The sequence below is a fragment of the Ornithodoros turicata genome, chromosome 2 (genome assembly GCF_037126465.1).
Source record: "Ornithodoros turicata isolate Travis chromosome 2, ASM3712646v1, whole genome shotgun sequence".
NCBI classification, from domain to species: domain Eukaryota; kingdom Metazoa; phylum Arthropoda; class Arachnida; order Ixodida; family Argasidae; genus Ornithodoros; species Ornithodoros turicata.
In genome coordinates, this window is record NC_088202.1 from 37,809,172 (window position 1) to 37,836,791 (window position 27,620).

The 27,620-nt window shown below is 46.3% G+C and overlaps 1 protein-coding gene and 1 non-coding gene across 2 annotated transcripts in view; both read left to right on the plus strand.

Moving 5' to 3' along the window:
- Positions 1 to 27,620, plus strand: part of LOC135385293 (sex peptide receptor-like) — a 480,167-nt gene that overhangs the window by 138,397 nt on the left and 314,150 nt on the right. The window contains 1 exon segment of the mRNA XM_064614517.1: positions 8,090 to 8,179. The gene's annotated coding sequence lies outside the window, so the exon portion shown is untranslated.
- Positions 17,864 to 17,936, plus strand: Trnat-ggu (transfer RNA threonine (anticodon GGU)). Its single transcript has one exon. It is a non-coding gene; the product is annotated as a tRNA-Thr (tRNA).

The following is a 27,620-nucleotide window of genomic DNA, read 5'->3' on the forward strand; positions in this document are numbered from 1 at the left end:
GGTCCAGCACTCAGACAAACTCCCTCTGTCCCCAAGGCTTCCTGCTGTCCTCTCTCCATCTGTCCGCTTCTGTGCGCCGTTCATAGCCACAGTTGATTTGCGGCGCTCAAACGGAATGGAAAAGAAGCACACATTGGGGAGGTTTAACAGACCGGAAGCGCTCTACGAAAACTATACGATAAAGGAATCTGTCAAATGAAAGATCACTCACATGATGTCAGTCACTCTGAGGGAATCAGGTGCTTCGCTTATCATGTATTCGGAACCGTTATCGTGCAGACAAAATGTCTGCTAAACGTCCCTACTAAGCCAGGGCGCTCGCATGAACGTTTCTTTTCGCCAAGGCGGCGCGATAGAGAAACAAACATGGGGGAGAGCGGGAATGGCGACAGAGAGGGTCCGACGCCCCCTCCCCATCGAGGCCTCAAACACGTGTTGCAGAAATGCATTTAAAAAGCATTGAACGTTTTGCGTTGCGTGTCATTAACAGTTTAGCCCCTCTACCTCAGTTACATTAATGTGATGGGACAGATGGTATCTGGTACAGTGCTGGACAAAAGTTTACGGAACGCGCGAGCGGCGTATTTTCTCTGGGCACAGACACCCTAGCGGCAAGCGGAAGCGAGCGAGTCCACTCGTTCAGAGGGGTGGAACAGTGCGATTGTGGCGACCCACCGTGGTAGTAGTGGTAACTTTGCTTCTGAGTGTAACGAACGCCAAAATGGTTTCGTTTTCGGTCTACTGCACCGAGCGCGAGTGGCTATCTCGGGAAGGAAGTCTCTCCGCTCCGCAGAGACCGGACTTAAACATCATCGAAAACGTCTGGGGCATCCTGAAGAATAGGATGAGCAAGAGACGGACGCCTACAAGGAGCAAGGACGCACTTTGGGCATTTATAGAAGCAGAGTGGTCCTACGTGAAGACGTGGACCTTGTCCGTCGGCTTTTGTATAAGAAAAAAAAAGAAAGAAAAAAGCTAGGCACTGCAGCTCGGTTGTCACCTCAATCCATCTTATCGCCCTGTTATCTCTCCGATAGCGGAGAGACTTCCTTCCCGCGATAGCCAATCGTGCTCGATTCAGTAGACCGAAAACGAAACCATTTTGGCGTTCGTTACACTCAAAAGCAAAGTTACTACTACTACCAGGTTGGGTCGCCAAAAGCGCACTGTTCCATCGCTGTGAATGAGTGGACTCGCTCGCTTTCGCTCGCCACTAGGGTGTCTCTGCCCAGAGAAAATACGCCGCTCGCGCGTTCCGTAAACTTTTGTCCAGCACTGTACGTACGAATGCGTTTCCGACATCGCCAATAAGTGGGCTCAATACTGTCAAGAAATTAAAAATTAACAGCTATTTGGTTACCTGATTTAATCCTTCATATTACAGTCGAACCTCGTTAATATGACGTTCGTTAATAAGACTCCCCCGCTTTATGACTCTTGGTCGTTAATAGGACATTTCGCTTATATGACAATGACACACTCTAAAAACAGAACTTCACCGCATAGCACGTTCTGCGCCAAGCATTGCTACGAATAGTAGAGTTATCGCTTCTGATTCGATGAGAGAGGGAGGCGTACGTCTTTTTGTCTCAATTATTATATATCCAAATTGACACAAAAGGGCCCACGCCCCCACTCTCTTCGAATTAGAAGCGATAACCCTATCATTCGTGACAATGTTGGCGCAGAGCGTCCCAAGCAGCCAAATGTACTGAAAGTCGAGTGCAATAGGGGTGGACGGGTAGGTGGAAGGCCTTGAACAGACTCCTGAAACTAAAGAACACTGATAAGACACATATCGCCCACCCCTATTGCACTCGACTTTCAGTACATTGTGCTGCTTGGGGTGCTATGCGGTGAAGTTCAGTTTTTAGAGTGCAGGTATTCTCAGCACAACAAAGGGAACGAACACGTGTGCTCTACCGTCGTTGCTATGACTCTTGACCAATGAACAGGCGTTTCTCCTGACCTATAATGCCCAAAGCACGGGCCGGCTTTCAGGGTGACTGTGACGTTCTAAAAAGAGCAGTGTCCTTGGTCCTATGGTCATAGTGACCAGTCATACGGCGCATTCATCGACCATGTCTGAGAAGAAGCCCAAACGAACAGAGCTGACTGCCGGAATCAATAAGCGGATATGCGTCAGGTTGAGATTTGCACTATAAGCAAACGTATTTATCAGACTTTTCCGAAATGTGTTCTGCATTCTTTTAAAATGCCTCATTATCGTATTCTGTTACTTACGTAATATTCTACTTTTCGAAGCGTACACAAAGGGTATGGTACGACTCGTAACATGCGTTCGTTAATATGGCAATTCGCTTTATGACCAAAACCCGTGGGAACGGCCGCGGTCATATTAACGAGATCGACTGTATACATGCAACTACGCGCCTTATGCACTTGCACAGATGCGAAGACCGTTGTGTATTTTGTTGCGTATATCGCAGTTAGGAGGAAGTTAAGGAGTCCCGCCTTCTAATTGATGTAACACATTTTAGGTCAATGTGCATGTTCCTGTGTGAAAGCATATTACGATGAGATATTAACGCTTCTCACATATTGCCTTTCTGTCTGGGATACAAACAGAATGGCTTTCAATGGTCTGTTATGCGATATTCAGAAATTGAAATGGGTCATATCCAGAAGCATTGCCTAGGAAGTCTCTCGATGATAAAGGTGCAAGCGTGGGCAATAAGTAAAACGGATGCATAGCCATGCATCTTGCATAACAATGGTTCTTTTACATTTCACACATAATCACATAAATAATTGTAAATAGCGTCGACACTCTTAGAAAAGAAGGTTTGAAAAGGTGGTAACCGGCTCTCTTACCATTCCGGCCGCAGCGTCCGGAAGGGTATAGCGGGACTGTTTACCTCCTCGACTGCGGCGCCATCTTTCGGTGGACAACATACGCGGGGTGGTAACCCATCTCATTTACCTCCCACGGTACACAAGTTTCTTACATGCCACGACGATAATTTCTCAGAGAAACGGTACCACCGTATTTGAGGAGCAATTTAAGTGGAAGACACACTCAGCAACACGGTTGTATTTTAATCCAAAATGTTGTCACTTGTGGCGGAGGACTTTCCGTTATTACAATGAGCAAATCTCCGGATCCTCACTTGCAAAGTCACTTGTCAAATTTGCGAAGTCGCAGCCTATTAATAATATCTTCTCTCCCACACATGTGATTATATAGTGGGAATCTGCACGACTTTTCAGCATAACCTGCGCATTGCGCGTGTGGCCTTGCGCGCGAGGTTTGGATGTTCGTAAGCGCGGTACATTTTTGTGTGCGTCTTTCCATTGGTGATCCGTCGATGAAGATAACTTCCAGTCAAATGTAGCCCTAAAGGGCCAAGTGCGCCTGGAAGAGGCGGGAAGGAGATTTCATACGCGGATACGCCTGATGGACTAACACGCGCACACACACACGTCCGCACAGAATATAATGTGACACCCATTTGTGGCAGTTTTACCACGGACGCGGATGGTGATAGGAGAATTCTGCGAAATAGTGAAATACCTACTCAAGACTAACGGCAGAGGGAGACTATTCGACACTACATGTTCCACAGAGCTCCCCCCGACGTCATCCACAAACAGCAAAAGTTTGCCACCGGAAGCAAAGTATGCATGCAAATGCTCCATGGAAACCAAGGCAAAGATTTCCCGGTTTTCTGTAAAATCAACGGTACCACGACGCCTTTGTGGTCGCTTTCATTGCCATCGATCTCACTGTCTGTTCCTGGTATTAATGTCAAAGGGAACCAAATAGCTACATCAGTTCTCCAACCGCTGGTAGCGGATATGATGCATAGCCGATATGCTGGCCACACTGCAGTTTGCACTTCTGGATCCGGCAGCCGATAATGCTGATGGTCTGGTTTTGTTATCCCAACGGACGATGTGTCGAATGGGCACTGTCTCTCACACCGCACGTAATCAACGTCGACTGGGCTATATGCTATCCTATTGCCGCCGCGAAAGATGTCGCATTATACTCCGCGGGCCTGGGTGCTTTATACGGACTCAAAGGCTGCTCTGAAGTATGAGCGAACACGGGCATTCGTGTAACACTCGCTCCGATCGTCAGGGACATCCTCCACCAATTTCAGCGTCCATGCGACGAAGGCCACCGTATGTCCCTGGAGTTGATCCCGCCCTGGTCACTATGGTTTGAGCGGGAACGAAGAGGCCGACAGAGCGACAATGGCTGCCCATTAGTCTCGGACGGTCGTGCCAATTGTGCTGCCCAGAGAAGAGAGTAGATCACTTCCTTTGTCTGCGGTACTCCAGCCACTAGCTCGGCAGCGATGGAGTCAGGACGTCGCTGACAGGTCTCGTATGTATACGCTGGATCCAAGTGTGTCTTTTTCAGTTCCATACTGTTTACTATGCTAGTTTACTTCCCTCCTGCACAGACTTCGTCTCATTGTAGCCTGCACTCCAAGCACCGGATTAGATACTGTGATAGCAGCCTAAGCTCCAAATGTGGCGCAGTGTAGAACATTGAGCATGCCCTGATAGCACGTAATCTCTATGAAGTGGAGAGGCGGCTACTATGTGCTCAATTGAGCACTGCTAGCAGGCAGACATTCAATCTAGTTGAAATTATAGGCTCACGTCAGAACATTGTGCAACGCCTTGGAAGTCTTCTAATGTTCATGGGGTTTGTGGTGTCTAACGGCTTGCTACAGACGCTTTCGTATCATAATATGTCTCCAATTGACCATTGGTGCTTCTGTCGTTTTGTTTTCCCTTCATCTTCTTTTTCTTGGGCGTAGCACAGCAAGCAGAAAAAAGCTCAGTTGTTTCGTAAGTGACTTGCACTAGCTCATTTATCTTCATTATCACACCTCTCATCTAATGGTACGCATGTAATAGGCTAGGGTACTGCTCTGCAGCCGTGAGTCACAGTCGCGAGTTATCTGTTGTTGTTATCTCAACCTTCAGCCGAGTTCCATCGCAATGACCGTTGTCCACGTCGAGGTCCCAGAGGAGCATGACGATGACACCCTTGTTGAACCCGAGGAGAGGCAGCCTACAGTTGGAGTAAGGCTGTTCATGCATTCAGCAATAAGGAAAATCTGATCTGTAGAGGAGGTGGTGTCCCTCTACATGAGTCCTGACCGGCGATGATGGAATGTCCCAGCGGGCAGATGGTCGTGGCCTCACGCTAGGACGGTGCCGGTAGAACTACTGTGCCAGCGCCGTAGCGCGTGGCAGCAGAGACACGTCTTCGTCATCACACACGGGCCGCCACATCACTCTCCCCCTGAGACGCGGAGCGGGGTAGAGCTGGCGGTTGAGGTCCGCGTCGATACATGAAGAGGAGGAAGACGTGGGCGACAGGTGGAACAGGGACGGCTGGTCTTGCATCTTGTGCTGAGTGGGCAGAAGTGGCGGGCTGAACGGTGCGGACAAGAGCTGGCCCGGAGGGTTCCAGGGGCGGGCCGAAGTGGAGAGCAGAGTAGGCAGGTAGGCAGAACGTAATGCAGGATGGGGCGACAGAACCGCGACCGGTTCGTGAGCGGTGAGCTCGTACTGTCGCCAAGGAGAGTGCCGGGGAGGACCATCGCGAAGCACGGGGAGACCGGGAGTAGAACTCGGTGGCCTCCTTGCTGGTCCCCGGTGGAACGTTGGTCCTGGTGCCTCCTGAGCGCCATTGGATGGGCTGCCAGCACCCTGTATCGAAGCCTGGTGGGAAGGCAAGGCGGGCAGGGTTCTTGGGACTGGCATGACGATGAGGATGGGGCCATGCAGCCGCCAGCGGCATACCGGGACCGGTATGGGAGCGTGATGCTCGTGAAGGTGCCGCTGGTGAAAGCCCGAGAAGTGCCATCGCGAAGCATGTGGCGACGTGACGCAGAGTGAGAGACCATGGCGATGCGAGCTGAGTAGATGAGCGAGCTGGGTAGAACCACGGTGTTGCGCTGCGGGGCGTTGCGATGAGTGGGGCCGCGGTGAATTGACGTCGTCGCCTAGCGGTGCCTCGGTAGAACGATGCATCGTACCTTCGGAGCTGGGCTTGCAGAAATTCGGGATGGTGCGTGGCCGAATTATGTCGAACATGGTGTTCGTTGTTCGGGTCACCAAATGTAGAGGAGGTGGTGTCCCTCTACATGAGTCCTGACCGGCGATCATGGAATTTGCCAGCGGGCAGATGGTCGTGGCCTCACGCTAGGACAGTGCCGGTAGAACTGCTGTGCCAGCGCCGTTGCGAGTGGCAGCAGAGACACGTCTTCGTCATCACACACGGGGTGGTGGTGGTGGTGATGGTGAAAGGGCTTGCCGTTGTCGGCACGTATGTGGGCAACGTCACGACTGACGCCCTGGGGAAATGTGCGTCCTGGGCCGACTTCTAGGGGAACTGTGCCGACATAAGTCTGAAAGCGTCTGAGGAAAACCCAGGAAAAACCCCAAACAGCACAGCTGGCACCGGGATTCGAACCCGGGTAACTCCCAGTCTCGACGTGACATGGCTAGCACGCTAACCACTGAGCCACGGGGGGCAGCCACAGATCGTTGCTATTGTTGGAGATCTCCACATTAACACACTTGCAGACGTGTTTATCTCTAGGGTTTCGCATGAAGACGACTCAGTCTCTCCCGTGAGTCAGTAGCTACGAGGGGCGTTCAAGTCAAACTGGGACTTTTCATTTTTCGCAAAAGTAAAATGAACGTACAGGCGAGAAATTAGTTTTGTTTTTCAACGTAATCTCCAGCTGCACTAATGCACTTGTCCCAGCGTTTCACGAAGGCTTTGGTGCCAGCAGTGTAGAAATCCTTACCGGCGCGTAGCAGCCATGATCGGACCGCATTCTTGACCTCGTCGTCGCAGCTGAAGTGGCGGCCCCAAGGAACGCCTTCAGTGGCCCGAAGAGACGGAGGTGGATGTGGCAGCAACTCCTAGCCACGTTTCATTAAGGTGCGTGTCGTGAGATGCCCGGTATGGGGGCGTGCATTGTCCTGTAAGAGGAGGACTCCTTTGGTGATGAGGCCCGGCCGCTTCTGCTTCAGCGCCTATGCACATCCCTGAGAACCTGGCAGTAATATGCACTATTACGAACTATGGATGGATACGAACTATGCACTATGGATACGAAAGAGACATGTTTCGAAGCACCGCTAACTTGCCTCTAATGCACTGTTCATAAAGGCGTACGGCAATACTTCTCTGAACCGTTGTTTTCTTGTTACCATCTGTCCAGTAGTAACACATGTCTGCCTCCGTGCAGGTTCATAGTTTTGACGTTCTCGAAGATGTGGTTGTATGTTAGAAACCCGATTTTTTTAACTTAAGCGCTAGTAGACCTGGTAGCTTAGGTACTAGTACTTAAGAAGTCAAGAATAAAACACAATGTGAAGTGACTGGATAATGAAGTAGAAGGAACTAGTGATGGTTAGAAACACACAAAAAAATATTTGAACGACTTTCGTGTAGCAGTCTACACTTCAACAGGTTTCAAAAATGATGGTACAGTCATCATGTATAGCATTCAGACAGGACAGGAGGAATATACTAATATAGCAAATCAAATAACAAACATACAGAAAAGACTGATTTGATTTGATTAGTAAAAGTAAAAAAAGAAGATGTTAGTCCCAAAGACAGAAAAATCTACATAATTCCCAGGCGTAAAAAGTCGAAGGCGGCACATAGGTGGTACACGATGCCACATTTTGAAATTATTGAATGTTTTATATCTCTTGCACATAAATCATCGCTAATGGTAAAATCTTCGGCATACACAGCATAGGGGATTTCCCTACCCTCTCCAGATTTCTGACATTGCCCAACATAGCTTGGTTACCAATACCCATACGAACATATACTCCACCCACGGCACCCCCCCCCCCTCCTCCCCGCCCCAGTGGTCGATTTCTAGGCAAATTACTGCGCAGCATGTACTTTATCTATGTTCTTCTACTGTGACACTATCGCTGCACTTCTTCCCTCTACCTTATCTTTCTGGATATGCAAAACAAGTATATTTAATTCACCCGACACAGCCACGACTCACCCAATCCCAAGAAAGAACGATATCATGAGCTTTTTTTACTTGTCTCTTTCCAGCCCTGTGTGTGGAATTGGGTGTCGCCGCTGAAAGGATCTGTTGAGCTACGTGGGAAACGCAGAAGCCAAGGGATCGTCGTTTCGTTTAACGTACGTATTTTGAATCAGGGTCTAGCAGTGCAGTGAAATCTTGTTACGCACGATGGCAGAAACTCGAGGACCATCGACGGGGTGTATGTACATTGTACCACACAGTGAGATGTTGGTCGCAGTACCGTATAGAATGACGAGCTTTTACAACATGCACATAGCGCAATATTCTTTTATTCACATTTCTTTTTTTATACATATCGCGCACCAAAACGAACGTCTGTGGAAACCGTAATCCAACGACAAAGCTCCATCATCTGAAAGATCCTGCAAAATTCAGGCACTGGCTGCACTTTTCTGGGTATTCTTTTTTTTTTCTTCGTTCGCGAACGTTGTAAGATGATCTCTTTGAAGTTACCCCATCTCCATGCATATACCTCTTGTTGCTGTCCACATGAAGTCGGCAGGTATACGAAGCACACGCGAGTTCATGTTTTTTTTTTCGGTTACACGGACTAAAGTAATTTGAACCATTCTTTACGTCACGCAAGTTCAGAGACCTGGCTCAGTGAACCGCAAAATATCATATCCTCAAGCAACTACGTATGCATCCAGGAGCGTGCGCAGCTAGATGTATATTAACTTTTTTTTACGCTTGCAGCTTGGATTACTTGTAGGGTATTTGTTGATCCACACTGCAGTATTTTATTATGAGTTTTGCACACGACTTCTCATTACGCGTGCGCATAGCCGATGCGCAAAAATGAAAATTTGCCCTTTAGCATTTGTTCGTTAATGGTTCCACGAGGACAGAAGGTAGTAATCATTTTCCATTCAAATGAGGTGGCCAGAGTGCAAGGCTCCTATCTCTCTCTCTCTCTCTCCTTCAGTAGCTCCTCATTTGGAACACAAAAGTCGCGTTGGTACGCAGTTTCATCAGGGCTTGAGGAGGAGGTTCCTCTTCTCTCTGCTCAAACTCATTTGAGCTGCCCCCAGTACCGATCTCTACTGCTCCTCTACGAAATTCAACGAGCGTGCTGCGGAGGAACAGGTTTGCCTGCCCGGCGGTAATGAGGTGGAGTCTCTGGCTTCCGGTTGATAACGCCTGGGAGAGATTCCGTACGCTTCCTGGCGAGAAGTTTAAAATGAGATTGCCCAGTTGCATCGCCGAGTCGACGGGATATTCGCTCGTTAGTGGTAAAGTCGCTGGAACGGGACTTTAGTTGGTGGTAGCCCCAATGTCATGCCGAACACTGGCAGGTTGTGGGATCGTATCCTTCACCATCGTCTGTGCTGGTCTGAAGCTTTCCTTCGCTCGTTCCGAAACGCTTTCCAGGCGGATGTCGGCACATTGCTTCCTGAAGTCGGCCCGGGACGCATACTAGCACCATCTGTCTCCGACTCCTTCCTGTGCTCCTCTTCCCATCTGCCCACATCTGCACGCCGCTCATAGTGACATTTGCGACGCACTGCTGGCACGGGTGAAAAAAAAAAAAAAACATGAGTGCGGTGGCTGCCCCCTCCCCTCCTCCGCAGAATTGCGGTGACGCATGAATTATTACAATAAACTCTTATTCGTTATGTATACAACGCCACGTGAGTCATTGCGATAGCTCGAAGAGTTTTGAAGTTATGGATGGTTTAAATTACTTCAAATGTCGTGACGCAGCCTCTTCGGTCGTGACATCCTATACGTACGCAAAGGAAGCGCGTTGCTACGTCAGAAAATGCGGCGGTGATGATGGTGGTGGTGAAACTACATGAGGTCGTCGGCATCACAAGGTGGGAAACGTCCTGATTGACGCAAGTACAGGAAAGCAGCAGTGAGATTCAAATTCAAGTCCTGGCAGAAATTCAGAAGGCGGACTGTAGCGCGCAAGGAGACGAGAAGGTAGGGGGGAAATGCTGAACAAAAAGAAAAAAAAAAGCGAAAAAGGGTCACTTGTGATGCATTCCTAAAATGTGAGCTACGTAGTGGCGTTCCTGAACCCATCAAACTATATTCAAGTCGCGACCCCCCCCCCCCCCCCCCACCGAGCAACATGCCGCCAGCTAGGCAGGCAGACCGCTCGTCTACCCAACGTTATCACCCTCCTGTAGGCGGAAGAAAAAGACACCTGTCTGCTACGCGGTATCTCTACGCAGTGTCTGGACAGGTTGGCGACATCGAACACATAAATAGGTTTCCACGTGTGATAATGGACATGCAGTTTAGTTGGTTTTATGTATTGCACGCCCGTTGTAAGTTTTGTGCGCGCTACGAATGGCGAAGTACTCCGCGTTTGGTAGAAGCTAGCGACACTGGGACGTCTGGGCGATCATTTGGTGCTGTTTGACCTGCGCTTGATGGATGTTTCGCCTGGTGATGGTTGTACTGTACACATGCTCAGGCATAGTCATTTTCACTTCAGGCGTGTATCCAGGCAAATGGTCCACTTCAGTTTCATCACACTCTATTGCAGGAGCATAACAACGTTACGCGAGGCGTATCATATACCCCGCACTACGTCTACTCGCTGAGCGGCCTAAGGAAATAAGGAATAACAGCCGAATGCCGCTTCATCCACAAGTGTAGCCGTGGAATCCGGCTATGTATGTCGAGGCGCCTTCGCTTCGTTTTAAAAATTCCCAAACCTTGCTACTGGCGACCACATGCAACAGAAACGTCATGGGTGGTTGCTTGCAGAACTCCGCAGGAGACATTCACAGCACACTAGCTGCTGTCAAACGCGGAATAGCAGTAAACGAAGGCATCGCAAAAGACGTGAATCGCGGAGTGTCCTCTCGCCCTGTGAAGGAAGCTCCTCCTCATTGTTGTTTAAAGAAGGCTTTGCCCAGTGAGAGAAATTAACTGCACTAAGAACACAGAAACATGTCGTTAAATGAATGCGTGATATATGTGCATGGCAATTGATCTGCCTATTAAGCAGCGCTCAGTTTGTTTCATACTTCCTCTTGTAGCATTTAGCAGATTTGCAGCTACACGGATATAGTCGGTTTGAAAGAGACATTCGATTCGAAAGTCAAATCTATAATTTGATATTATACCCGAATTCGAATCGAATACACAATAATTCGCTTCAGCAGTCGAAAAACCACAATACTCTTACCGTACACTCTAGAAATAGTGCTTCACCGCATAGCACGCTGTGCGCCAACCATTGCCACGAATGATAGGGTTATCGCTTTTGATTCAAGGAGAGAGGGAGGCGTACGCCTTTTTGTGGCAATTACCATATATCCAAATTGCCACAAAAAGGCGTACGCCCCTCTCTCTCCTCGAATCAGAAGCGATTACTCTACCGTTCGTGGCAATGGTTGGCGCACAGCGTGCTATGCGGTGAAGCTCTGTTTTTAGAGTGTAGGAACTTTTTATCGCTTGCTAGCTTCTCCTGCGTACATCGCGTTAGTGCATCGAAAGCACCCTTTACAGGAGTCCTCAGCGGGAGGACACACACGCGCACCATGCACGCACGCACACTTTGATAGAATCAACTTCGTCCAGTGCAATATGCTTCAAACTTCAAATAACATGCTGAGAAAGATCCTGTTTGTTTGTAAGGAAAAAAAGAGGAGAAATTGAACTCATGAGGAGAAAGATTCTGTCCTATATATGAGTAGCCTCGGTAGCTCAGTCGGGAACGTGCTGGCTTGTTGAACTCAAGATCGTGGGTTCGACCCCGGCCGAGGGCGGTAGCAATGTGTGGAAGGTAAACATTGCTTCCAGCACCGTGTGTCGGAGATTTCCGGTGCACATCAATACAACCCCCGGTGGTCCAAATTACCCGCAGCCCTACCCTGCGCCACGTGCAACATGTCGCCACACTGCGCAGACAAACCTTACGTGTCACATTATTATTCAGGTTCAAAGGTGGTGTTACGCATGCTGGGACTTCGAACTTCCGGTCCGTAATTTTAGTTTCGCTCAATTGGAGCAAAGCAAAAGTTTATGAACTACGGCTTAAACGACAATCAAGATGAGTTCGCCTGGGAACGCCGGACCCTCAAACAAGTAAGTTACTCTAAAAATGCTTTGCACGCACTTTTCTTATGGCGACGTTTAGATTTCGTGACACTTCACTCATGTTTCGGTTCCCTTGGGCGCGCACTTTGCGATATGCTCCGTTACAACGTGGTCACTGAGGCGTCTCGGATAAGTACGATAAAAAGCAGAATTTCCTATATGGTACAACCGAATGTACAGGTATTTTACACATACATTTTCTGCACTCTGAGGGTCATTCGCGTGTAGTCGTTTTCGTTTAGTTTGGGACGAAGCTGTGACTTTAATGGAATTCTTTTCAAGTTATGAGTTTATAATGTTACCACATCAACGCAAACTTCAACATGGTAAGTACAGAGCAGGGCATTTGGTGGCAAGTGCCTACACCCCTAAGTTCAAGTTTCTTGTAAGCTGATGACATTTTTCGAAGGGCGCAGGATCCCTGGGTACGCCATACGTTTGCATGTCCTTTTTCCGCAGAATTAGTGCAGTTATGCGCTGAACAACCTCCCACTTTTACGTTCAAAACATGCTGACGCTATGCGACTCCAGCAGAACTTCGGACCAGAAGCGTACCTCCGCATGACATTGCAACTTCCCTCACGTCATTTTGACAGGAACTTGCAAACCACCCATTCATTCGGGTCTTCGTCGCCCGCTTTTCGAACTTCGAGATATATTATCTTCAACACAGTTACACCAGCTTTCTTGCATTTTACTGTTCTGTTCCTCCTTTCCGCGCTGACCACTTGTGCTTCCATTTCTACTCATCTGTGCGAAGAAAGAGTACTGTGTACTCTCCTACACTGGAAAAACACATCTTCACCCCATACCACGCTCTGCCATAACCATTGCGCCGAATGAAGCGATCGCTTGTGATGTGAGGAGAGGATAAGACGTACATCTTCTTGCGGCAATACAAAAAAGAAAAAAGAAGAAATGAAAACTCTCCAACTAGTCTGCTTCCTACAGGAAACGGAACTTTCCTAGCGCAGGCTACCCTTAACCTTCCGTTTCCTTTTTCCTTTGCTAATAAACATATACCCCCCCCCCCCCCCAAAAAAAAAACAGACTATGACTCAACGCGTACCTGCATACGAGCCTTCTCATCATTCTTAACAGTGACCGATATTAACTTAACTATCGACCTCTCGTCCTTTCTTCTCATCATGGATACAATCGTGACGCTCCCACAGGGTACGGTAATTCGAGTAGATTTACACGTAGTAAGGTGTGCCAGCCTATTTCTTTGGCGACATGCTGCACGTGCCGCTGCGAAGGACGCTGCCCACACGAAGTGGTGGTGATGATGATAACAGGTTGCCGTTGTTGACTTTATAGCTGCGTGCGTTCCAACGACTGTAGCTGAAGTCGATAATGACATGATGACGACAAGAAGGTGAGGGAGAAGTACCGCCGTGTGGTGTCTCGATGTTTTATTATTGTGGTTACGAGCACTCATTTTCAAAGTTGCGCCGCTGAATGTTGATACTAGTGCTCCCTATTGGTCACTAAAGGCGTATCTATAGGTTCATTGCCCTTCCGCGTATGTATGCAACGTAAAAGTAAAAAAGCAAATGATGAAAGAATACTATGACAAAATACGCTGATGAATACTTGCAAACACTCGTGCTTTGCAAGGCCTTTACAGTGTCGCTTAGGTACATCGTCTTTCGAGAACTGAACAGAGCATGTCACGGCCCGATATTTCAGGGTCCCCACGTGGTTAAAGATTAATCCACAGAAAAACTACACTTCTTGCTGCCAAAAAATTACTTTCTGCAGGGCGGTTCCGGACCATACAGTGACACTGCGGTATACGTGCATTGCTGCAAATTGATATGGCCGCTTAAATGATGGCAACAATTAAACTGACTGACTGACTGACTGACTGACGTTGAGCCTACTGCACGATCGAATAGGTTAAGGTGCTCGTTTTAGTGTACACTGCAAAAGAAAAAAAAAATCATATTTCGAACTCGGAACGTTGAATTGTGTTGAATTGAGCGTTGATATGTTGATAAGTACCACTCACGATTGCCGGTGATCAACGCTGAGATGTTAAATAATAATGACGCCGTGATGTTCCACGTAAGGTTTGTCTGCCTAGTGTGGCGACATGCTGCACGAGCCGCAGGGTAGGACTGCGGATAATTTCGACCACCTGGGGTTCTTTTGATGTGCGCCAGAAATCTCCGACACACGGTGCTGAGATGTTTACGATGAAGAAAGGAACAAGGAAGCTACAATTGAGATGGCCCGAAACTTTCGTTAAAACATTTTATCAGGAGCCATCACGGACAATATTTCCGCTGTGCGGTGTGCTGTCACTGAGCGCTCAAATTTAGCGCTCAAATTTAGCGCTCAAACTCAAATTTAGAAGAAAGAAAAAAATCCCGGAGAGAGAAGCAGCTACCAGCGCCGCCTCATCTCCTTGCATGACGTCATCAGACGTGCGAGGCAGCCATCAGGCATGTGTGCGGAGCAGCTGTATGCTCTCATTGGCCACCAACAATTCGTCTGCAAGTGCTACTCCCATGGCGCTTCGGCCGTACCGGAGAGAGTCGAACCACCTGAGGGATCCTCGCAGTGGGACTACGAACGTCGCGAAGTAGACGCCTCCCCCCCCCTGTTCACTTAAACGCTCTTTGAAGGAGTAGATGTTTAGGCGAGAAGAGGTCGGCAAGATCAGAGGCGTCTCGCGCGCCCTACAAGTGAGCTAAGCTCTCCGTTCCTTCGCTTCAGCTCACAATATTTGCTGTACGACGCATCTCAGACAAAAACGAAAAATATAGTGAGGGGCATTTCGCTGTTTCTTTAAAGGGGCCGTAAACAGGCCACCAACCATTTCTGAAATAATGATACCCCATGAAAGAACGCAGATCATAATACCCAAATATACATTTCGTTCGGCTCGTGCCAGCTCATTGACCCATATAACTGCTTTCAAAGATGAGTAACCAGCTAGCCTCTCTCCACCACGCATACGTCACATGGCGACGTAGCGTTTTGCCGTCCAATCGGGGGGCCGAGCTGCGCACATGACGTTTCAAATTACCAGCCAATAAACATACTTCGTTATCACCCGTGAGTCGGAGCGCTCAGTTTGTTTGTGTGAAACGACGTTTTCCGCTCCGTGGTTCCGAAATTTAACGTCATGACATCTTCAACATCTCCGGCTGGCGCAAACGTCAACAGTTGAGCTGCTATCACATGACGCGATTCGAACCCAGGTTCCTCCCAGTCACGACGTGACATGGCTAGCACGCTATCCACTGTACCACGCCAGCTGGTGACGCGATGCCGCGTGGCTCAAACCTAAGTACGGCAGCCCAGTTGTCGGAACCATTCGAAGATGACGACGATGTTCCATCGTGCTTTAATCGCTGAATGCTGAATGTTAAATGTTAAATGTTAAAATGGGGGGGGGGGGACGTAAAGTTAGAGCGCGGGGCGGAGCTAAAATGCGAAAGAGTGCAGTGAATATTTCATCCGTGTGCAAGCGCCTTTTGTTTTTGAGCGTTAGTAATTACAAGGAGTTTTCACTGCCTAAGTTTCAATAATATAACACAAAGAAATGTGCACCTTTTGTACCTGTTTACGGCCCCTTTAAGAGACATCTGAATGTACGTGGAACATGTATTTTGTTCACTCACACTTTGTTGAATTGTTCGTTGAGACAGAAAAAGATGAAGCCGTTGGCTATGGCAGGCTCACCATACGTTGGCTAAGCTCTGAAACGCTGGTGAAATTCCAAGTGTCATCGTCATCATCTACTAGTTGCTCTTACTATGACGGGCTAGAAGGGTTACCGTACTAGATCACCATAGCCTTACGTCGTCTACACGTGCTTGATGAAGGCATTGCTAAATAGCACGACATTTCCTGGGGCATCCTGTTTCTTCTTTCTTCTCTTTTTAGCGCTTAGACCTGTGCGTGAAATACGAGCCGGTATTACAAAGCAATATATAGACATCAAGGTGTTTGCATGAGTAAAGAAATAAAATGACGGATACTTGTAGCAATATATATATATATATATAAACCATATGCGTCGCGTTGGCGGAAAACGCGGCTTACATAATGGCGGCTATAGGCGGTGTTACGTTTTGTGGTGTTGGGTTGGGACAGATGGGTTGAGCGAAAAAAATCAGATAGATTTGGCTTGTTGGTTGGCGTGCCTTGAGAGTACGCGTTAAGTAACGCGCAAGTTCTTCCAATATTTATGCTCCTTGTGTTTGAATGCGTGAGTCCGCAGAGAGCCGGTGTTTTCAATGTATGAGAGCGATGTTGTGCTTCTATTTGGGTGGTCGTTGCCATTGATACACGGCATGGAAGTTGAAAATGTTCGAATGTGAAAGCGGGACAGAAACTGAAAATGGGTCCTTGCGGCATGTAGAGAAGTTTGAAGCTAATCTGCAAAAGCAAAGGTGACGTAGTGAAGTCTGTGCGTAGTGCGTGCACAAATGTGTGTGTGGTTCCGACTAGAGTCACTAATAGTGACTAGAGTTCTGACGTTTTCAGGTTATATTCCTTTTGTCTTTTTTTCTCTCGTAGAGAAAGTTGCATGTAGTGGTCTTGAGCGTCAAATCCAAATAATGTGCACCCAGTTTAGTTCATGATTGAAACGTGATTGAATTCAGGGCGAAATTCAGGCCTGAACTTGAGAAAACATTATGCATAATGTACACATGCATACCTAAAGCTAGCAAGTGCACCAAAATAGCAAGACTAAAATGAATGAAAAGCATACTTCTACAAAAGCTACCAGTGAAAGCAAAAACAATAATGAAGTCAGTATCAGTGCATTGGTCATCTTATGATGAGGAATGGCATTCACATTGTTTTCTGCAGAGAGAAGGGATGCTTCGAGTTGGAACATTTAGGTATAGGTACTTGTGTCTCACTTGATATCACCCAATCAGAACTGACCAATTTTGTCACACATTTATTCCTGAAATGTTTGTTTTCTCATCTGAACTGCACGAAATGAACGCAAGTATTAGTTACGTTACTTGTTTTAGATTAGTTCATTACTACGCTGCTCAGCAAGACATTACTTTTGTAACTTTGTGACTTAGCAAATGCCCACATTGCACGTTCCATGAACAATATTGAAATCGCCATTTGAGGTGTAATTTATTTTATCTGATTTTATTTTTCGCTCTGTATCCCATGGCTATGATAGTCTCTGTGTCTCATGGTCAACTCTCATCTCTGCTCATGACTGTGATGGTAATGGACAAAGAGACAATAGTGGTTATCACCTCAGGACGAAAGATCATCAGTTTCACCCGTCACCTGTTTATGCAAGACGTCATGCATAGGGTTCTTCGTTTTCGGATTTTATGATTTTTCAAATTCGGGGGGTAAAAATCTGGCGCTATTTACACACGAGAATTCGGGGAGAAATCGGGCGCTACGATTTCTATTTGATATGTCATCAGGGAATTTTCGGGTGAAACGAAAGCCATATGAAACAAGCTATTGCTTTACACGTGGACGAGAAACAATTTCTTAGGCAATTTGAGGCTTTGTTTATATCATTCCCTTCTATGTTGTTCCAGCCTCAGAACATCAGTTCTCTCTTGTTGAACAGGTGCCGCTTGCGTCGATTTCCGTCGTATGAATGTGTGTATGAGTGAGCAAAAAATGTAGGAGTGAAAGGAGGGTGAGTGAGAGTGAGTGGCTGGTTTGTAGACCCTTCAGATGACGCACCCCGAAAGTTGCTGGAGAGGCGTGCTAGCTTAGCTCAATTGGTAGAGCCCTGGACCGGTAATCCAGAAGATGTGGGTTCGATCCCTACAGCTGGCTAACCTTTTCAGTGACTTTCATCATTCATCGTTGATTTCTTAGGCAATTTGAGGCTTTGTTTATATCTGTCCCTTCTATGTTGTTCCAGCCTAAGAACATCAGTTCTCTCTTGTTCAACATACCAATTATGGTAGCACCATATCACTAGAGTTACAACTTTTTGGTTTTCCTATAGGCTGTGTAAACACCTGCCAGAAAGCTTTAAATCGATGAATTTTTTTTTTTAAGTGTTGATTTTTCTGTGCTTAAAAGCGTGGTTTTGATGAATTCTGGTCCCACTCACTGCTATAACGTTCAGATTGTAGGGCGAAACTCGAAGAACCACAGCCTCAACAACACAAAGACATCTATTGGTTAGTCGTATAAGGTCACCAGGGTGGGGGTGGGGGGGGATAACTTTATTATGTAAAATAATAGGAGGGAAAGGTTAGCTTGCGCCATGGCGGGTTGCTAATCCCAGCAAAGAAAGGCAAACGAAAAGAAAAACAAACCACCAAGGGCAATGCGATGAACATGTACAGTACTATGGCTATCAGGTAACAGTTGCGTTAGTGAGTTTCAGGACATGTCTTTAAGCGGGCCATCGTTGCACAAGAAAGAGGAAATATATTGCGTTTTATGATGTCGGGTGCTAATGCCATAGAAGCATAGCCCAGGCAAGTTCACGGCAGTTAATAAGATAGACCTCAAACAACCGACAAAAACTTGTCTGGCACCTGCTACATTTTAATGTAGGTGTTCTCTCATTACCTCTAGCTACGATAATTCATACTTTTGCATACTTCACACAAACTTCATGTCACCTCCATGTTTAGCCCACAGTTTTCAGTGTATTGAAAAGCTTATTAACTGAACGGCATTTTTGCCTAATCAACATTTTTCATTCCGTTGTGAAACCCTCCTACGGGCAGAAGATGGCTTCCCCATGTTGCTGACGCCATCTCTTGAGACGCCCTCCTTTGAACATAATGCTCACCTCCAGATGCCTCTCTCCTAAGGAAGGCACGCTTACTGCTTGGGCTTTAGCTGACATCAGACATTTAGTTTTGAGGACGGACGTGTCAAGCTAGTAACCATCGACATGCTTCTTTTGAATATCTCTGCAGTTATTAACTTATGCCTGCTTTTTTGTGTCCCCACTCATAATAGCACCTCTTCAGAGGAAAGGCAAAAAATGTGTGCTGCAATATATATTTGGAGTAATTTATGACAATTTTAACAAAAATATGTAATGACCTGGGGTTTGAATTAATGAGTCTACCGTAATTTGGTGTTCTACACAACGTCTTGCAATTATGCCCATATGGAAAAGTTGAATGCAGGGCCAGTCCATTCGTTTTGCTTCGTTATGCTGCTTCCTTCTGATTTGTTTATTTATGCCCTCAGGGCAGAGCAGTGTGATGCTTGATGAGCTTTGGGAATTGCTTTTGTACTGCACCATCTTTTGAAGCCTGCAAAAAAAGTATTTTAGAAGTTTACGCAGACTGTTCTGCAAATCTTGTAGGTCATGCTTTGTGGTAAACAGGCCTCATCAATGGACGTACTCTGAAAACAACATGACAGGATGCAGTCTTTTCGTATTGTCTTCAACATTTGCCCATTGCTCGGGGTTGTTTACCATGCAGTTTGTCCACCAGCTTGCCTGCATTTATGCTGTTCTATCAGCGATTGTAGGCCAAGTTATTGTCATGCAACCACATTATTGATCAAAGATGGAAGTCACTGAAAAGCTAGCCAGCTGCAGGACTCGAACCCACATCTTCTGGATTACCGGTCCAGGGCTCTACCAATTGAGCTAAGCTAACTCACCTCCCCAGCGACTTCCAAGGGTGCATCACCTGAAGGGACAAACCAGCCACTCTCTCTCACTCTTCCTCCTTTCACTCTTACATTTTTGCTCACTCATACACACATTCATACGACGGGATCGACGCAAACGGCAACTGTTGAACATGAGAGAACTGATGTTCTGAGGCTGGATCACATACAAAGGACAAATACATAAAAAGACATTATTGTTTATTTGTTACTGTCATGCTTCCTGCTTCTAAGACCAGATAGCACTTGCCTTTGCTATACTATCTGAAAGACAGGTGAAGAAACACAATGTTGTAACACAATTGTGTTTAATAAAGCTCATGTCTTGCAGCCACAGCAACCATTTAGTTGAGTGAAATGATGAATCCCACACATGCTCTGTTATATTTGTTGTTTATAATTATATACTATTATTGTTAAACTAATATTAATAATATAACTAATTATATACTATTATTATGTATTATTATTATACTGCATAGTCTTATACGTGGTTGCAGATACCCAGCGCAGGTCTCATCTATCATACAGGCTACAAAGCACACCTTTCGTAAAAGCAAGGGATAGTGGTGTGTGTGTAGGGTATGTATGTTATATGAAAAAGTAGTAGGGAAAGGTTAGCCTCTGCTATGGCGGCTTCCTATTCCCAGGACAGAAAAAAAGGGAAAGACAAACCAAAGAAAAACAAGTGGTGTAAGGTTTTTAACAAAAGCTCTGTCTTTTCAATGCAGTCAACTTTTGACCAAACACAAGCATGCGTGATGACAATGAAAACATCATAACCACCAGGTCTATCAACACAACCCTTTTGTTTACATTGATATAATGTATGTTTGTATGTACGCAGGTGTTGGAAGGTGGGTGCAGGAGAACACTTTCCTCTTGATCTCAGGGCTTTGGGTGAACGGCCCCCCTTTTCATACAAAGGGACTAGACAGGGCACCTGATATTCTTTCATAAGGCATATTTTTACAGAATTTACATGCATTTTGATTACTACAGGTAGCGTCTATTAAATTAGAAGGATCTGTTATGTTTCATCAATATGTTTACTAATAGAATCACTACCCCTCTGATACCAAACATACCTAAATATGGCCTCACATCATGTGAGTCCTACCAGAAGTCTGCTTACCACAATTTACAATATTGCAGATTAGATTTCAAGAACTGCAGCTGCTACATGGAATAAACTGCTAAAGTGTAAACACCCCATTTAATTGTTACTCCTTTTGTTGTCCGCGTCCCATTTCTTTGGACTTCTTTCGTGAAGGTTCCCAGTCTGAATAATTCATAAACAGTTGGTGCTATTGGAGAGCTTTCTTATCGCTAAAGATGAGTTGTGCAGTGAGTGGCTTATTTGCATATGCTGACTAATTAAATAAATATCAACTTTTGAATTTTACTTTGGACACTTTTGGGTAAGTACCTAGACCTCCTTGCACTACACTTCTGCTAGGGTCCTAACCTTGAGGAATTCCCTTTGGCACAGCCTTGCTAGTACTTATGTCACATGCTACTGACATAAACTTTCCTATAAGCGAAATGCACTGCCAGAGCTGTGTCAAAGGAAATGCCTCAAGGTTAGCATCCTAGCAGAAGTTTTGTGCAAGTGGGTCAGTACCTACAGCAAAGAATATTCTGAGAACGAACGGCATTGACACTCAGTGACTTTTTCGAGTTAATAGTTGGATTCTGTTTTGTGTCAGATTCTGCTGTCAGTTGTGTGTGAAGGTCACATGGAAGATACACTGCGCTTTTCATTCATCTTCTCTACCGAACTGGTGTTCAGCTTTCTCATGATGCAGACGTGCTGTCTCACCTGCGGAATGGCACCATAGCCATTGCTGTTTACAAGTCAGGTAGAGAAGGTTTCCAAAGCATGCCTTGTGGCTTTTCTTTAAGCAGTGTTCACAGAGACCAACAGACCAACTTCGAGGCGGTGCCATCTGCGTATCCAGAAGAACCAACTAGGCAGCTCCGCAGACAAACAATCTCACAACATGTTATTTCACCAAGAGAACAACATTCTCTTAAGAAATGCCAACTGGGATGTTTCTGCGGCTTTGACCTTTTAAGGACTATTATTTTTCAGCTACACCTGCAATCTAATAATAGTAGTACGGCACTGTGACACAAATAAAATTGCATCACCATTGGAAGTGAGGGCATAATCATGTGACAATGCTCCTCTCGCCGACTTGCCAATGCACAACCAATTTCGTTCGGTGACAGATTCCCTCAAATTTGAGTCGGTCATGAATGTGCATTTGGTGCAGAAAGTTGGCCTGTGTGAACGCTCTTATCCTTTGTCACCCCTGTTTGTGTGACAGACAAATGAACATGCGATAGATACGTCAAGTGAGCTGAGTAAGAGAGCTTTGTACACTGCTCTGTACAAAAAATGTGTAAACTTTAACCAACTGATAACTTGAAAAAATCACCAATTGCCAATCTAGTTTTTTAAAGATATTTTTCACTGAAGGTTCCGATACGTAAAACAGACATTCCAAAAGTGCCACTAGTAAAATTTAAATGTTATAATTGTCATTCAATTAGCGAACATATACAAATGAGCCATTGCCTGCACAGTCCATGGCACTGCACTCCCAAGTTTACGGAGGTCTAATCTGCACTAGTGCAACCCAGCTTAAGACGTACAGAATTAATTTGCCAGTTTCGATTGAAACACGTGTGTCAAGTGTGAACAACACACACTTGTTTCCTAACTGTAGGCCCTATATGCCCACTCAGAAGAAGAGCTCGATGCAGCGACAGCCAGCCCTCAAAGCCAGTCTCACCCATGCAAGTGCCAAAGCGATGCTGCTCGATTACAATATCTGTCTCTTTATTACAAATATCCAGTCATTACATTATTCTTTATTTGACACATTATCATTTTCCTTCAATACAAGTCAGGCCACATCTGTCATTCGATTGACTCGCCTGCTAGTTTCTTGCGGTTGTTGATGTTGCAAAATATAACAAAATTTACAAACATTTCCTAGAGTATAATAACTACTGGGACCTGTCTACTAGTTTGTGCTAACATTTGTAGTACTTATTATCTGTATGAGGATATAATAAGTACAACATGGTCTTCACTTTTGCATTGAAATACAGATAGCCTGTTTGTGTTCCTGCCTTCAGTGTATGCCTCAGCCTTAGCATTACACATCTCTACAGTAACACATAGCATAACACATCGTATTGACAGTTCAGTACAGTGGATCAATTCTACGCACCCTGTTTACCAACAGCACATAAATTATCAATGTAGGCTCCCAAATGACAACCGTTTTGACGCAAGAGACTGTTTTGATGTGCTTCGAACGTGGGTCGAGGCACATACTACATCAGGCAGGGAAAGAACGACATTGACATTAACAGTGCGACTGGACATACTGTTCCTTGTGTGACAGTTTCCGAACGTTCAAATTAACAGTTGTTGCCCTCTTGCTGTATATGGCGTAACACATTCCCCGAATATTTGTCTGGTTTCAACTATAACTTCGTAACGTTCCGTCTCATCTAGAGTCCAAGGGGAGTCAAATTTGTCCCACCCTTGCTTGTAATCCAAACATATAGCAAAGAACTTCAAAATGACGTGCGTGTTCCAACCTAATTTTGTTCTCCAGTACATTTCACCACCCTCCGCCGTGCCCCTGTGGGCGATGCGTACAATTTACAAATAGTCGCCGTCGGCGTCCATACAGCAAACGCATGGGGTTTTCGGGGTTTTCTGCCGCCGCCGCCGCTCTTCTGTATCGGTCAGGGTTTCGCTTCGCAGGGAAATACGCTTCCCGGCTTACAGAACACAAACAGCAACAGCACTGCTCAATTCCGCAGTGCAAAACTACAGCGGAGAAGAATATTCAATGTCGAGAAGGAGATGAGGAACAAGACACTTTCATAGGACACACATCTGTCTTCATCAAAACCTCTAGTGCCGTACGCCAAAGCCTATGACTAGATAGTAATGGCTACAAGGCGATGGGAACTCCTCGTTGCTCCATCTAGTTTTCCCGTATATGAAATTTAGAGTTCCGTCCTCGTTACCTCAGTCTATCCAGACGCTCTGGCACAGGTTCCGTCTGAACGTGCCATACTGGCGCCAATTCCTCCATAAAATTGGGAAGGCTGATTCAGCGAACTGTACACTCTGTGCAATCGTGCAACAGTGCACGTTCTCGTGCACTGTTCTAGATACGCACCTCAAAGGGCAACCATGAAATCTGCTCTCGACCGGCTGGACAATCGCAACTTTGACCTCGTAAAAGTGTTGAGTCCTTTGCCACCTGACAAGAGGGATGCTGCCTTGTCAGCCCTTGTGACCTTTATTCTGAGGTATGCGTTGGAGTCAGTCTATTAGGACTGTGTGATGCATTGTGCGCTATGTTAACCGGTGATTTGGCCTTTGGCCGAATTTGGGCCGTTTATGGGAGTAGCCGAATTTGTCGTGTGACGAATTCAATCTCTCCATATTATTTTTTTCACCAGCATCAACATCAACTATCACAGGAGCGGCGTGAACAAAAGCAACGAAGACAGCGGGAAATGACACGCGAGTTATTATGTTGCTTGTACAATTTTGGAAGCGTGTCTCGTTGAAGAAGGAATGAATAAGGGTTGATTTATTCATCGGCAATCATTCTTCTTCTCCGCTCTCTTGAAGAAGACGCGAGCGCCTCTACAGGTAGCTGGAGAGGCGAATATACGAAAGGTCCTGGAGCGAAACCACGGTTTGAGAAACTCCCCAGCACATCCTACCCTCCCGGACATTTCATCGCAGCCGATCGGGACTCATCGGGACAAGTTTACCAGCAGATGAATAATGAATCTGATGAAAACGACACACCACACGGAATGTGTTGCTCCGCCGTTTCCTTCGTCTTCTCGAGGAGCTTGCGTGTTTAACGATCAATATACGCAATCTATGTGCTTGTCAATTCCCACCGTCACTGAGCACAGCACTCGATGAATTTGAGGAGTTAAACTGAAGCACACGCACTTATCTTAACACGCACCGTTTCATCCGCCTTGGATGGCTCTTTTTGCCAATAATCGAAGGCGCTCCCAAAGTATACGAACGTCGTCGATGGTTGCTGCACATCGATTCGCCGCAGGAGATACCCGCGTGGGTATGTCCCGGAAGTGGCAAAAGAACGTGGCGCGGTGAAAAAGGTCCGTCCTGCCAGAAACCATCCTATGGGAAGTAGGAAAAAGAGGCATTCGTTAAAGCCTGACAAAGGCGATGATTTAGAAGAGCTAGGTCAGCTGTCTAGACGTAATGTGGGTCGGTAGGCCCGTGCCATTAACGTGGCGATGTCCTTATGATGTGAAAAGAAGACGTACTCGCTTAACGACCTGTTCATTACAAGTGAGCTTTCAGTAGAGGAAAGGAAGGAGAATATGCGTAACGACGATCATCGTGCTTTACGTCAGGTACGCGGTCAGGAAATTTTCGATGCGATTAATCTTTTTCACATTGCTGCAACATATGCTTATTTAACTCTTGAACAAAAAAAGGGGTGTGATGAGGCCCAGCAACAATGAGGTGATGACATGTAGTAATAAGATTTGTTAGATTGTACAATCGAACGTCGCAGTGTAATGTTCTTCAGGTTTCCGTGAAACTACAAGAGATCAATTATAACTTGAAGGTACAGTAAAGTAGTCGGCAAGCTCTTAGGATTGGCAGAAGCATTTGAAAGCTTATTCCGAAAGAAACTCACACTGCAAATTTCATGTGCGACAGAAAACTCTAAAAATATTTTTAATCATGACTGAAATTGCGGTGAAAAGACGCGGGGCGACGTCTGGTGGGAAATAATCGCCTATTCGTCGAGCAACAGTGTTACATGTCCCCGAACCTCTATCGGCTAAGTCACGGGCTAAGTATAGCCACCTTCATAAACTTTCTTTGAAACGCTTGTTCAAAAGAGGTAGTTTCTGACATATATTCTCTCAAAATGCAAGAATATTGGTACATCGTAGAAATGGGCATCAAACTGCAAGCAGAAACACCATGAAAGTCACCTACATTAAAATGCACCACGTCCGTCAAGCCGACGTGGTGATGGTAGCGCTCCACAGATGTCACTTTACAGTCCCATTGTTATTGGTACGTTTACGTAGGCCGCCCTCCACGGCGGGAACTGCGGATGTCGCGTCGGGACTTAGACACAGAATTGCACGTAATATTAAATTTGAATTTGCTAAAACAAACAAAAAAACTACGAGGTATTTGAACGAAATTTCTTTCGTTTGTATACTGGGCACCCAGGCTGTCAAATGTACTAGCAGTATAAAATTGTATTCCTGCTGCTTTACAGTACCTTTAACTCAGAAATCTTAACGTGCAGCTTGAACATTTCCGCCGCAAGAACTATACTTTCATACTCGCGTAGAGAAACCAGTTTATTCATGATGCACTCGCAGAGCTCTAATAGCTCCGATATCTCCTTATTGAACTTCGAAGGACGATAATATTCCGAGTCACAAAAATAACTATACAAAATGCGTTAAAGTTGTCAGTGAAATGAAGCTGAGGAATAATACTAGGAAACATCACCAAAAGCCACGCTGACGTCGATTCTGTCTCGCCTCGTACGCACCTCCTCCTACACTTTCATGTACAGGGCAACTGGACGGAAGTCCAATAAACATTAAAGGGGTTGCGACGGGACAACCCAGATTATCCCAGATCAACGTAAAAGACTCGTCCGTGCACCAATGTGAACCTGCATTGAAAGTTTCACAGCGAAAAGGGTAATAGGAGTGGAGAACATGGGCACGGCGAATACCGAAACTCATGTGGCGGTGGTGATTAAGGTGGACAGACTCGCCGTTGTCGGCCTCACAGGGGTGGGCAGCGTCACGACTGACACCCTCGCTCTCGCCGCTGTCTGACGTCTACTCGTCTTTTCCGCCACATTCAGGGTGAGTGGCAAATCATGTTCTAGCCAGCTCGCTAGGGCTGTACTGCCCTCCGCAGCGACCCTCCCGTGTTTGGATTGTTCACTCGGTATGGCCAGTACGAAAAGCAAACACTCCTAGAAAGTGTTGTTATCTAGCTTGTAGGATTGTAACGTGAAGTTAGTGTCTGTCCAAAGGGTACTACCTCCATAGGTAGCTCTCCTGCTTGATGACAATACACACGACTGACGCCCTGGAGGAATGTGCGTCCTGGGCCGACCTCTAAGGGAACTGTTCCGACAGCCGTCGCACGTGAGGCAGCGCACGAGAAGTCACGTGCTTACGGCTGCCAATGGGAACAGATGCAGCTCTGATATCTGTGACGGCTGCGCTTTACTCGAGAGTATGTTCGAATGCTTGTATCTCGCTGAGTACGACGCCGGTAGAATAATTCTTTTAATGTATTACCATTAGAGTCCTCGCTACGAAAGAATCCTGGCGTGGTCTGTCTGTAGCCACGGCGCGGCGCGCGTGCGTGGTGAGTGGAGAGGGAAGGAGAGCGCAACGTCGGCAATGCAGTCAGGGGAAACTGCCATAGAACCCTATTGTAGCGGAAAACTCACGTGACCTCCGGCGCAGGACCAATGACTGAGGACTAGCCACCCTATTTTTTTTCTTTTGATTGTGTTGCCAATGACGTAGATTGACGTGACAGGAGTTTCTCTTGCTCTACGTTCCTCCTTTCTGCTCTGCTTCTCAACTTTTGTTGTTATTTCTCTCCTCCGTTCTTTCTTGGTTCGCGTTTCTTCCAATGCAGTTGGAGTTGCAGAAAAACGACGCAGCCTTGGCTGTTTTGTCACATTAAGTACTTATTAAGTATCGTGCGCTTTACGTCTATGCAAGCGACAGGTACACAGCATGTTTGCAGTAACGAAAAATGCAAGACAT